This window comes from Macaca nemestrina, chromosome 13 (assembly GCF_043159975.1).
Source record: "Macaca nemestrina isolate mMacNem1 chromosome 13, mMacNem.hap1, whole genome shotgun sequence".
Lineage (NCBI taxonomy): Eukaryota > Metazoa > Chordata > Mammalia > Primates > Cercopithecidae > Macaca > Macaca nemestrina.
In genome coordinates, this window is record NC_092137.1 from 29,844,497 (window position 1) to 29,856,878 (window position 12,382).

The window sequence follows — 12,382 nt, forward strand, 5'->3', positions numbered from 1 at the left end:
AACAAAAATTGGACGGGCACTCAAAATGTTTTTACCCAAGCTCATGGCTGTAATTCTCCAGGCATATGCCATGTCGGTATTAGTCAGATGTCAAACTTTAAACCCATTAAAAGGGCATGTTAATGGTGCAGCATTTCAGAAAGGTTTGCCTCCAGCTGCTGTATCCTTACAGGAGATTGATTTCCAAATACATGAACCCAAATCCAAGTGTTACAGACTAACAGAGAAATCGGTCTCAATCCGGTATCTCTCAACCAATGATCATAAGACATTTAACGGAGTAACTATTGCTAGAGGGAAAAGAGAGGCTTAAAGACATCAAGCAATAGTCTCAGAACAGCCCACAGATCAGAGGCAGCTCTGGGAGCATGGCTTTCCAAGCCCAGAAAAATTAGAATATCAGAGCTGGAAGTGAAGGCCTTTAAGATTATTTTATAGATGACAAATCAAGCTCCAGAGAGACTAAGGAATTTACTCAAGATCCCTCATTTGTGGCCCACTGTCTAATGCAAAACCCAATTGACCTTCAAAGAGGTCAGACATTTCCAACAACACTCGCTTCCTGTGGCTCACTGTTATGATGTGATGTCCTCTAAATGCACAGGTCTTCTCTGCTTCTGAGCCGTTACCAAATGATGAACTCTTTGCAGATTTTACATATTAGAGATGCTGCTTTCTGATTAGTATTTCTCCTACTTAGTCCAATCTGTTTAGTGAGCTTTGTTGGCAAAGGCAGGGTCAGGGTATTACTTGGTAGGCTCAAACCCTATGTAAGGTGATTTGCTACTCCTACTAAGAAACTGATTCCACAGCCCAAGATGACTACTGGCTTTGCAAGGAGACATAGAATGAAGGATGAAGATGGTTAAACTGATGCAGTTTAACCATATTCTTTGTGCCTTCTAGACCTGAGTTTGTAGACTGCAGTGTCTCTTTCAAGGCTGGGGAGTTGGATGGGATGTAGTCTCCAAGTGGTTGTTTGTAAGAGCAGAGAATGAGACTTCCATTACTCTTGGTCCTACTGCATGGTGCCTAAAACTATTACCAAGCAAGTCTGTGTATACTTTAGGCTTATCACGTGAGATGTTCAGAGGACCAATTATTTAGAATTGGACTATAGGTCTGCATTTGCATGAATGAGGTGGATCCACTACTAAGAACATTTTCACCTAAGAAGGGAGGTAAATTATTCATCAGATTAATTCTCAGTGAACAGGGAACTTATCCTAATACTATTGAGTTCTGCTGTTAGAAGAATCCAAGGTCACCAGTGCAAGACTGTCTCTGATTCTATGAAGCACAGTGCCCCAAGCTATGGATGTATGTATCTATTTCTCAGCCTGCATGGCCCTAACCTGTGAAGCTCTCTCCGTACTGGACTTTGATTTCTCTTTTAAGTAGCTACACAGCAAACCCTATGGGCTGATGGGAGCACAGAAGCTGTCAGCCTCTGGGTGAACATTTGAGATTTCCATTAAGTTGATGCCATAATTTGCTGTGTCTCTGCAAGGTTTTGTTCTCCAATCTGGGCATCCTTCATCACTCCCTTGGCAAAATGAAGTGGCATGGAGCCACTGGCTGCCGAGAAGTTTAACGTTGACTTGGCTCTGGCTTGCTGAAGACAGAGCGTTTGTGTAGTGGATGTTTTAGCGAGGCTCTTGGCTGTAAATACTTTCAGGGAAACTTGTTTTCAATTATTTATTTCAACTCTGTGAACAAATACATGCTTTGTCCTTCACAAAGATACCAATGGCAAAGAGTTCTTTTCCCTTCCAATTGAATTAATCATTGCAGGGGAAAAAGTATTTCCAATCTTCAAAAAGTAGGGTTGTTGCTAACGTAACCTAGGAGAAAAATCTAGGAGAAATCTAGGTCAATTTCTAGGACCTGGGCATAGCCTAGTATTCCCCATTGACCACCATCACCTTTCCAGCCCTAGAATGTAGGAAGACCCTACTGAGGAAGTAGATAAGGGGTTTTCAAAAGAGACTTTAGGCAAGGGGAGCCCTACTGATACAAGGTCTTCTTTAATCCCATCCAGGGCTCCTAAGACCCTTGCTATTCACAGCGATCCAGTGCCAATAGCACCAGCATCACGTGAAAACTTGTTAGAAATGCAGAGTCCATTGCGCACGGTAGCTCATACCTGTAATCCCAGTGACTCGGGAGGCTGAGGGAGGAGGATTGCTTGAGGTCAGGAGTTGAAGACCAGCCTGGAAAACACAGCAAGACCCTGTCTCTAAAAAAGTTAAAAAAACAAAAACAAAACAAAACAAAAATAACTTAGCCAGGCATGGTGGCATGTGCCTATAGTCCCAGTTACTTGGGAGGCTGAGGTGGGAGGATCACTTGAGCCCAGGAATACAAGGCTGCAGTGAGCCATGATTGTGCCACTGCACTCTAGCCTGGGCAACAGAGTAAGACGCTGACTCTAAAGAAACAAAAAAGAAGAAGAAGAAGAAATGTAGAGTTCCAAGACTTATCTCTGACCTCCTGAATCAGAATCTGGGTTTTCATTAGATTCCTAGGAGTTCTGGATATATATTACACTTTGAGAAGCATGTTTTAGAGCTTCTCTCTTTATGCCCCGAGGGACAATGACTCCTCTATAGGCTAAATTCTTAGTTCCTGATCAGCTCCTCTTCTGTTTCTACTGTGTGTGCTGTGTCCCTTCCTGACCTAGCTCCAACTCTGTTGACCCACATCAGTGTATATATTTTGGCTTCTTATTCTATCATCACTATAATTTACAACTTTTACAACTCATGTCTGGCCAATGCAATGCCTTCTCAAGGTCCAACACCTAATAGTTAGCCTTGGGAGTTGATAGAAATCACTTAACCTGTCTAGGCTATAGTTTCTCCAGATGCTAAATGACGATATACATATGTGTCACTCTCTATGGGACACACATGCCAGGAGGACAAATGAGGTCATTCATATTTAATAGCACTCATTATTATACAGTGAGTGCAAGACATTATTTGTGAGCATCTGTCTGGGTTAATGGCCAATATCTCCTGAATAGGCGAACCATTTTCACTGCATGCTTAATTCTGAAAATGTCAGAAAAGTAGGAATTTCACAATGTTCTCTAACTGGGTATGGTCTTATCATTCAAAGAGCTCAGTATACTGAATACGATTTATGAAGAACCTCTAGCAACAGGAAAGGAATCTTGAGCATGGGTGAGTCTTCACCATGACACTGGGAGATGAGGGTCCCTGTATGCATTGTCATCTTGTAGAAATGTACAAACAAGAAACAGTAATATAGGGCATCTCAACATCATGGAGAAACTGGGTTGAAATTCAGGATGTCCAGACACCAATTCCACATGACTTTGGACTAATGAGAAGAAAGCAGAGGGTGGAGAACCAAGAAAGCAGAGGATGGAGAACCCAGAAAGCAGATATATGGAGCAAGCAGGTGGCAATTTCCAAAAGCTGGGTGTGGGGTCCCATCACATAGGTCCCCGGAACGAAGTCTCATGAGCAGAGAAGTAGAGGCAGAGCCTGATGGTCAGAACTAGGGAACTGAGGTGAAGTGAAGAGGAAGGGGTAGATCTTTCAAAGGGGTAAACCAACACACAATAACCAAGAAGCCCAAAATTTGTTATCTTTGGGGGAAGAGGGATATGTAGGGTGCACATGAGTGAGTGCGTGTGCACACTAGGGTTACACGAACGCCCTACATTTCTGTCATGCCTCTTCTCACTATGTATGTGGGTATTTTGCCCAGAGATCTAAAGTTTCTGAACACAGCTACTTTGAGGCAATAGGGAAGCTAAAGCACTTGCTTCTTCAGCACATTGGGCAAACCACAGACCACTGTACCTGCTTCTGAATACTCACCCATACACCCATTTATCCATCCAGCCTACAAACACTTCGGGAACACCTACCATGTGCCAGGCTCTGAGTGAGGCAGTGGCCATCTTTATGAGTCTCAAAGTCTAGTGGACATGAATCAAGTAAGAATAGAAATAAATGTTCAATTTTCACTTCACCATGAGAGCGTGTAAAGAAACTGGATGCAGTCAGGAAGTCAGGAGAAGCTTGCTTCCTAAGAAGGTGGCAGTTGAGCTGGGCTCTAAAGTATGTGTAGGGATTGACAGGGCAAAGAGAAGTAGGGAGAGGACTTTCAACAGAGGCAGGGGCATGGAAAGAAAGAGAGCCCAGCGTGGGTGGGTGCACAACCCAGAGAGCACTTGAGGTAGGGAAGTGGAGTCACACTGCAGAAAACAGACAGGGCTGTTAGGGGACAAGACCTCCAGATTCCAGCCACATAGAGCCCTCATGCCCTGAAGGAAAGTGAGTATCAGGCCCCTCTTCTCCTCTCCTCTGTTGGACTCTCTCCAGGTATTAGACTGAAAGAACGATGAAAAGGCATCTCTGCTCTGCATCCCTGTGTCTCTATTTTCCTCCACTACCCCTTACGGCACCTGTGTGAGGAGCAAGTCCACATCAATAATGCAGCAGCCTCCAGGCTTGGCCCTGAACCTGTAAGACACTGAACAAAAAAGGAAACCTGCCTGTTTTCAGGTCCATCTTTGGACATGATCATCTCTCATGCTCTACAACGTGAATTTTCACTAGTTGGGTTGAAGCATTCATTTATTTTCCATATCCTGAGCTTTCTAAAAAAGATGGAAGCAAACGTTAGGAAGAAATCCAATAGCAAGAATCCTTCAGTGCCCAGAATAATCATTGCCTTTTATGGAGCACTTACCAGGTGCCAGGCACTGGGCACATGCTTCACAGGCATTGTTTCATTTCATATTCACAATATTGCATGTTCCAGGCATTTTAGCTCCCATTTTACAAATGAGGAAACTAAGGCTCACAGACGTAGAATTACCTAAGGTGACACAGTTCACAGGTGGTAGATTCAGGACTGGAGCCCAGGTCTACCCTGTATCTCCTTGAAAGCATCTCAAGCATGCAGCATCTCCTTTCTTGAAAAATCACAAACACATCTCACCACCTTCAGTTCTAGACAGTTTTGATGCCATTGTCCTTGCAAGCTTAATTACATGATTACTCGAGATCTCTTATAGACTTTGACATTACCAATATCAACTGCACTCCTCAGCCCAACCCAGCCCTCATTATCTCAAACCAGGAAGTACAGTTTAATCCTGCAAAATGAATAGGACGCATGGTTGGGCAGACAAAATAGGGTATACAAAAGCACTTTGTAGACTGCAAAAGTATATAAAATATTATTAAACTCATCCTGAGACACAAGCCAGGAGTATGAGACTCTAAAATGTTAGTTAAATTAATATGACCAGCAAGGCCACACATCTGGTAAGGTCAAAACTGCTGACTTCTCAGCCAATGATGTTTGGGGAAAATGTGAGAATGCTTCTTTCTGCCTGAGAGCTCTAATTACACAATATGTTTATTGTATACATGGTACTCACCCAATTAGAAAAAAAGTGAAAAATTCAGCTGAGTTAGCCAGGTTTTGTGGGCTTGACACAATGCCAAGTAGCCAGTCTCATCAATTTTCTCAACTGATTTGACACGTTATTTTGGTACATGGGTTGACAGAGCTGGAGGCAGAAAATTCTAGGGGAAGTACCAACTCTAAACAATTAGGAAAATGTCAGTATGTGGAAAGTAAGTAGGGTGGGAGTGAACAGTAAAGATTTTTTAAAGTTTTTAGTGAAGCTTGCTTAGATATCAGCTATAATGCCAATATAATAGACATTTTATCAGCTTAAAAATCAAGATGAAAAACTGAGATTGCAATAGGAAATACTTTGTCCAGAAAGGGCAACAAGCAAAAAGGGTGTGAGGATAGAGAGGGGAGATCACAAAAAGAGGAGGAAAAGAAAATGAGGGGTATGATTCTCTACTCCCCTAATTGGCAGTTGGTCCCGAACCACTTCATTGCAGCGACCTGAGAAGTCTTCCCACGTTAGTCACACCAAGACACAGAAAGACCAGAGTTTCCTGATCTGCCTTCAGCACTAATGGTACCATCAATTGCAGCAAAAGAATCACACACCTTCACTTCAAATCATGGCAGGCAAAATTCCATTTGCTTTACCTTTCAAAAGAGCACAAAGGCAGTGTAACTCATTCAGAGCTCATGGTAAAGAAAACTGCCTCATTAGACAAGCTCAGCAAAGCCTTGCAATCTAAGCCAAATAAAAAGGCAGCAGTCACTCAGGCTGGGCTCGTGAGTGGGTAAATCAAGTGGTGACAAAGAAACAAGCAATTTTGACCCATGTATTTTTGTGCAGCAAAAGGTCTGAGTACCCTGCTAGCAGCTAGCAAATAATAAATAGCAAGAGTTGAAGGCAAATTTTGATGCTCTTTTTTTTTTTTTTTTTTTTTCCTCTAAGCTGATTTAGAGGCTGAGAAAGTAGAAGAGAATGTAAAAGTTTTGGGGTAAAAATTCAGTGGCCATACTACAGAGACACATTGACAGTTAAGACATAATGACATGGGGGAAAGGCATTTCCATCTGAGAGTACTGCAACCAGCAGCATTTCTATCCTCAAATAACATTGCTGTGCATTTCTTCCATGCCATTCTTACTTACAAGAGACAAGAAATGATGTGTCTTCCCATTGTACAGAACTGAAAATGAAGGTACGGAGTGTTTTCTTTCTCCCCTGTGATCACAGTAGTATACCATGCTGGTGCTTCATCTAGATGTTCGTGTATCTCCTTCTTCAGATTCCCCATGCACCACTCTCCCCTCCCCAACCCAGACTGTATGTGGATATAAGAAAGTCCATGATATGGTTTGCCTGCGACCCCACTCAAATCTCATCTTGAATGGTAGCTCACATAATTCCCATGTGTTATGGGAGGGACCCGATGGGAGATAATTAAATCATGTGGGTGGTATTCCCCATATTGTTCTCGTGGTAATGAGTAGGTCTCACAAGATCTGATGGTTTCATAGAGGGAAACCCCCTTTGCTTGGCTCGCATTCTCTCGTCTGCCTCCATGTAAGACAAGCCTTACCTTCCACCATTACTGTGAGGCCTCCCCAGCCATGTGGAACTGTGAGTCCATTAAACCTCTTTTTCTTTACAAATTACCCAGTCTTGGGTATGTCTTTATCGGCAGTGTGAAAATGGACTAATACAGTCCAACTCACTTGCCCTGAGTTGAGACATCACTGAGGCATGACTTCCATTTCATAGCTCCCCTACAGATTATGCTGCCGCATGACAAATGAGGGGGTTTTGCCTGAGATCATTCCATAACTTAGCTTCTTCCCTTCCCCATCCCACTTCCTGCACTCCCTTAGCAGTGTGCCCAGGGAGCACTTCTTTTAATAAGTCCCTGGTATACTAATTCTGATTTCAGGCTCTGCTTCTGGGGAACCAACCTAAGACAATCAAAATAGCAAATTTTATCAAAGTTATCTGCATCACTCAGGATAGGCTAAATTATATTATGAAAATATACAACCCTCAAAAATTGCAGTGGTTGGACATAATAGAGAATTACTTCTTGCTCATACTACCTGGTCATTGAAAGTAGAGAGGGGCTCTCTGCTCACCTTAGTCACTCAGAGACGCAGGCTGAGCAAGTCACCATTTTGAACATTGCTAGTTACCATGAAAAAAATAGAGATTGGAATGTGTATTTCAGCAGTAAGTGTTCACTCAGAATTGACATATACCACTTCTGCTCACAACTCCCTGGCCAGAGCTAATTTTGTGGCCCCAGCCAATTAGAAGAGAGTGCCCTGCCAACTATAAGTAAGTGTAATATCACCTTAGGCCAGAATAAGGAAGAACTTCACTAATGGCTACTGCAGTAAATCAGAGCTTAGAACCCTAATCTGTTACCTCCTTGTGAAATATGCTTTGGTTTTCATGAATATCAATTTAGCTCTATAATCTATTTACTTTCTACTAGAGATTGTACGGTTGACTGGAGAAATCACGAGCTGAAAAATGTTGCTCTTACTCCAGCTTAATATGGAGCTCTTAGGTAATCCATGGTCAATGCTACAGTTCCTCCATATGCAAAATGAACTGACAGCATTACTTTATGTGTTCTTTCACTTTGGTCAAGATTAAAATAACTGGCACAGAGCTATGTCTCCTAGTGCAAACATTTTTGAAACTAAAAAAGAAATTCATCAAATAACTGTTTTCAAACACCGGACGGCAGGCAGTAAAGGACCGTAATCCCTAATCCCACTGTGAATGGAGACATCCCCCTCAACTTTTGATAGAGAGGTATTATGAACTGGAAGTAGTCCTCTGTTGCTTTAAATCATCAAGATTCTGAGAGTTGTATGTTTCACAGTATAACTTAGCCTATCTAGAATTATGCAGATAATTTTCTGTAGGGAAACAGATAAGGTGAGCCATGGAATTGACCTAGTTTTCTATCTGGAGGCACTTGTTGGAGAGTGACATCACAAGAGAAGGCCAAAACATGGTCTTGCTGAGGTCAGGGGAGAGATATTGGGATTTGGAGCTACTGAGGTGCCTGGAATTTGTAGGATATGGTACCAGAAAGAAGGGAGCTGTGCAAACAGAGAGATCTACAAATAGGCATAGGCATTCCCTTGAGTCTTTGGCTGAATACTGTGCTGCACATGTGCAGTAAAAGACTTCACAGAGCCAAGAAAATAATATCTACTAGAGAAAGAAAAATTCCCGAAGACAATTGCTCCCAAAACTGCAAGATATTGTTCCCCAATCTACTGGAGATGGCACAAGACTGTGGAGAATCCTCAATAAATTCACAGAAGTCCAAGAAAGTCCATGCTTATGAGTAGACCTAAACTAGCCGTAGGTTAAAGACTACTTTAGATCATCTCTTTAAAAGCTTAAAAGCAAGCTTCAAAAGGACTAAATTGATTCACAAATAAATTGCCTGCCAGAACAAAATTCAACTATTTATTAAGGAAGACAATAAAACCCAGGCAGTCAATAATGTAACACCAATAATGTCTAGAATACAATAAAAAATTACCAGATAGGCAAAGAAGAAAATGTGACTCATTTCCAGAAGAAAAGCCAGTCAATAGAAACAAATCAGAAATGATAGAGAAGAATTGATTAGCATTCATTTAAATGACTTTAAAATAGGTATCGAAACTTGTTCATATATTTAAGGGAAAAATATGAATTTAATAAAGAAAGAAACAATTACAATGGAGAAATGGTAAGCAAAAAATTTTTTAAAAGAATCCATCTGCAATTCTAGAACAGAGAAATATAGTTTCTAAAATGGAAAGTTCACTGGATGGGCTTAACAACAGAGGACACTGCAAAAGAAAAGATTAGTGAACTTGAAGAGCAGTCGTGGGAACTATCAAAACTTAAAGAGTAGAAAAATGTTAAAAAGGAAAAAAAGGAGCAGAGCCACAGTGATCTATGGGAAAATATTAAGCAGTGTAACATATATGTAATTGGCCTAAATAAAAGTGAGACAAAAAGTTGGGTCAGAAAAAATATTTTTGAAAATAATGTTGATTATTTTCCCCAAATTTGATGAAAAATACAAATCTACAGATCTAAGAAGCTCAATGAAATCCACGCATGATAAATACAAAGACAGTTCTACCAGGGCACATCATAATCAAATTGTTAAAAACTAATGATAGAAAGATATAATATTTGTATAAAAATGTTTATAGCAACTCTATTCATAATAGCTACAAATTGGAAATAATCCAGATGTCCATCAACAGGAGAATGCACAAACAAGTAATGGAATAACCATACAATAGAATACTATAAATAAAAAGGAACAAAGCACTGATCGAGTCAACAATGTATATGAATCTTTCAGATATTATGATAAGTGAAAGAAGCCAGACACGCAAAATTACATACTGTGCCATTTCACATATATGAAGTTCTAGAACAGACAAAAGGAACCTGTGGGTGAAATGAATAACAGTGTTTGCCTCTATAGAGGAGATTACTGGGAAGGGGCATGAGGGATCTTTCTGTGATGATAGAAATATTATATATCTCAGTAGGGAAGAGGGTTACGCAGGTGCATACAGTTGTCAAAACTCATCCTACTGGACACAAAAGATAAGTGTTTTTCATGGTATATGAATTATTTTTAAATAAAAATGTTTAAAAGTTATTTAAAAGGCATAACCCAACAGCTTATGTGTAATATACTTTTATGTTTTAAGTAGATACTGGCATCAATTTTACCACCCAAAATGACTTCCCTATATGCTTTCTGATGCCTAAAATTACACTGATAATTATTTATATATTCTGAAGTTCTAGGTCTGGTAGTCTGCAAAGGGCTCTTAAATTGGTCCCATTGAAAACCATTTCCACCTTAGTGCAAATTAGTGTATCTGTTTCTTTTCTAAGAATGTGTTTTTGAGGAGATGGCTGGGTCAAATTCCATGGGGGTCACAGGAGATAGATTTTCTTGCATGTTCTAATTTCTCTTCAATAAACAAATATTATTTATATAAGAAAAATGAATGAGTTTTTTTAAGTAACTAGAGATCCTGGATGAATGGCAGAGGGGAGGACCCAGTGAGATAGAAAACTGGTAGAAGAATGAGTGGCTGAGAATTCCGGGAAACAAATCTCATCATCTTCAAGATTTCACAAAACTACCTTCCAATTCAGACCAGCAAAGCATTAGGATAATTGTGGCAATTTTCTACACAGGGAGACATGGCAAGGTATCTTTATGGAAATTTCAGAGTCAGGATGAATACATTAAGTAGATCACAACATAAGCTTTTTGTTCATGGCAAAATGGTTGTCTCGACATTCCCAGCCCTTGACACATTCTCTCTTGCTTCCCTCCTTTGTTTGTGTCCCTTCCTCTGCGTTCTCTGGAATGACCTTTTCTTTATCTCTGCCAATAGAAAATTCTCTTATCCTTAAATGGTCCAGGGTCATTCCCCACAAAGCCTTTGCTGAGTGCTCCCTTCTCAGGATTTCTGTGGCTCTTGGTGTCTCTTCTGTGAGATATATTATGACTTGGTGTTGTGTCGCTCTGTAATAATGATAATGATATAATAATAATTGTGAGTTTACTACACACTACTCATAGTGCTGAGCACTTTACACACATCAGCTCATTTAATCCTTACAGTCATGCTCCAAGGTAGGCAGCATTAACACAATTCATAGAGGAGGAAACTCAAGTTTAGAGAAGCCAAATTATTTGCTCAAGATAAAGCTAATCTACTTAGCAAATCTGAGATTATACTCCAAACCTGTCTAAATCTATAGCTTTTATTCTTAACTGCAATGTTACACTGCCTCCTTGACATATATGTCTCATGTATCCTAAAACAAACAAAAACAAACCCAGAAATCTATCTCTTTCTTTTAAGTCACTTACTATGTGACAGGCAGAATATTCAGTGTGCCTTGAGGGGAGGGGCAATATCTTGTACATCTTTGTATTGCCTCCTGCATTTAACGTGGTATCTGGCAAATAGGTACATGTCTACAAATGCTTGGAGAGATAAAGAGATAGACAATCCCACTGCGAGACTCTAGTTCTTTCCACAGTTCCAAAATTTGTATTCCTAGAACTTCAAGCAACTGAAATGAAAGAATAAATGGATAAAGACAAAGCTTAGTTCCTACTTCAAATAATCTAGCCATAGTTACTAATTCAAATATATTCTCAATATTATCTATAAATCACCTCGTTTTGCTTAGTCTCTTGAATTCCTTTCTGTTTTAAAATCTATGAATCTAGTTCCTTTCCTTCTACATCTCAGAAATCTTTCTATATCTCTTTTCAGATGTGTTTTCTGTTGAAAGATTACAAAGAAAAACTATGGCTGCAATATGGCTATATGAGATCTTAAATTCAGGAAAGAAAGAATTCAAGACATTCACACATACTATGTCACTAAAATGTGAAACATTAAGTTATTGCATCTATTAAATAATAGCTGAACATTTGCATGGCACATTGTAGTATGCAAAACACTTCGATTGCATTGTCTTATCTGATCTTCACACTTTGGAGTAGACAAGGCAATTTGGATTATCCCAATTTTACAGATTAAAAAAACTGAGACTCAGTGAAGTGATTTGCTATTAAATAAAATCAAGATTTCAATCTAAGTCTTCTAGATACAGTTACTGTTATCTTTTCACCCTCACTATACTGTCTTAACTCATTGGCCATCACACACTGCAGTCACTGCTCCAAGTATTACTCTAAGTATTACTCTAAGAATCATTTTGTTAGCCCTGTGTTAGGGGATAGGATTAACTCTCTTCCCTTTGAATTAGTTATGTTTGACCAGATTTTTCTGAATATGGTTTCTATCAGTTGTAGTAACAGAAGATTGTACCTTAAAAGGTCTTAAAAAGCCAAACTCCCACTACCCTAATATTATCCCCATCATTTAAAAAAAATAGACAAAATAATGC

General features: G+C 39.9%; 1 protein-coding gene across 1 annotated transcript in view; it reads right to left on the reverse strand.

The window, feature by feature from the left end:
• The window catches only part of LOC105479716 (ALK receptor tyrosine kinase), a 750,786-nt gene that overhangs the window by 645,531 nt on the left and 92,873 nt on the right, over window positions 1–12,382 (reverse strand). The window lies entirely within an intron of this gene.